The sequence below is a fragment of the Notamacropus eugenii genome, chromosome 3, assembly GCF_028372415.1.
Source record: "Notamacropus eugenii isolate mMacEug1 chromosome 3, mMacEug1.pri_v2, whole genome shotgun sequence".
NCBI classification, from domain to species: Eukaryota; Metazoa; Chordata; class Mammalia; order Diprotodontia; family Macropodidae; genus Notamacropus; species Notamacropus eugenii.
The window spans coordinates 332,685,581-332,687,417 of record NC_092874.1 but is presented as its reverse complement, the minus strand read 5'-3'; the positions used below and the strand labels follow the sequence as shown (position 1 = coordinate 332,687,417).

General features: G+C 38.2%; 1 pseudogene; it reads right to left on the bottom strand.

The window, feature by feature from the left end:
* Positions 1 to 1,238: 1,238 nt before the first annotated feature.
* LOC140496788 (cytochrome c-like) lies at positions 1,239 to 1,786 on the bottom strand (annotated as a pseudogene).
* Between the last annotated feature and the right edge of the window lie 51 nt (positions 1,787 to 1,837).

The window sequence follows — 1,837 nt, the reverse complement described above, 5'->3', positions numbered from 1 at the left end:
CAACCCACTACTACTACTACACTGCTGTACAGAGATCAAGATTGGTCAGGGCTATTAGATAAAGGATGATCATCTCAAGAAAAATAATAACGTGATCTGTCTTAGGATCACTTATAATCTAAGAAGAGTATTAACCCTCTGGGAGAGTTGTCTACCAGAGTGAAGCTATCAATGGTTTTCTCATAATTAAAAGACATAATATTGAGATCAAGAAAAGTGTTCTCAGTCTGTAAAAATCGCTGCCATTACAGACAAAATGTTCTACTTTTGAGATGATTGACTTGAAGCTGATGTACTCTTTAATCCAGTAATGGATTGCTATACCACAAACAAGATATTCCACCTCTCAACTCTGGGCATTTTCTCTGGCTGTTCCCTATTCTTGGAACACTCTCCTTCCTCATCTCCACCTCCCAGCAGTTTTGGTTTCTCAATTAAAATCCCATCTTCTATAGGAAGCCTTTTATTTTTCAGGAAAAATATTATTCACAAGTGTTTAATTGCTGAAGTCTTATGATCACATCATTTACCAGATGTACTAATGGTACATCTTTTACAACTGAACCCTCCAAGTGAGTACTGATCCTACTATGCACATATTATAGAGCATGTCTGCAAAGTTTACATCCAGTAGTCTTAAAAGTGAAGTCTAAGGTACAACTGAGCTTAAAACAGGTACTTAAACAACTCAGCAGAAGGTCCTTATCTCTAACTGAACTCCTCTGTGCCTCTCTTCATGGTTCCAATTCAAAGATCACTCACATGGTGTGATGGGATGCTCTTTACTAAGGATTGTTAGACAAGAAAATACAGGGAAATTCCTTTCAACCATCTAAAGGCAGTATTTAATCAAATTATTGTAATTAAACTGTTTATGCATGGGAGGTTAGGGAATTTAAGTTGGAAACGCATGGGGTTTGTTTTGATGCAGTTGATCCAAACAGGCTGGGACACAACTTTCTCCAGAAGATAACCCCACCCCCACCCCCAAACATACTTCAGGTAAAAGTCTTATAAAAGTTTCAAGTAGGTTTTCCTCACTGTTTAGTAAAAGAAACCAGATTTAATCAAAACTTTCCAAGACAGAGGTGTAGCACATTGCCTTTGACTCAAAGAAAAAAAAGTCCCTAATCAAATCTTTTAAAAGAAACAGAAAAGTATGATAGCTTGGTTGTGGCTGCAGTTATAACCATTCCTTTATGAGGACTGCTGAACAAAATTTTTAAAACTGCAATTCATGATCAAAATTCTCTGGCTGATGAAAACAATTTGAACAGGGTTGTTATGATGCATATAAAAAAAGAAAAGAAATCTCAAGAGAGACATCTCCTTTTCATAATAAATAAGGCAGCAGACTGATTGTTACCCATTTGGTGGCCTTTTTAAGGTACACTATAAAATCTACCCTTTCCTCCTTCTTCTTAATGCCTGCAAAGATAATTTTTGTTTCAGGAGTATACTTCTTGGAGTTTTCCAAGTATTCCATCAGTGTGTCCTCTCCTCAGGTGATACCTTTGTTTTTGTTAGCATCTGTGTAAGAGAAACCTGGGGACTGGCCAATCTTTCAACCAAAGAGTCTGTTCAGATTGGGGCTGGTCTTGGGCTTGCCCCCCTTCTTGACAGTGTGGCACTGAGCACACTTCTGGACGAAGATCTTCTTGCCCTTCTCCATATTACCCATTGTGAATTCAGATGGGTCCCCGGCCCAGTGATCTCCCTGCTAGCTCTCCAAAGTCCCTCCAACTTGATTTCTTCTAGAAAGCCTTTCTTAATCAATCAATCAATCAATAGTGCTCTCTTAATTCTAGTGCCTTCCCTGTTATTTCCTGTTTATCTT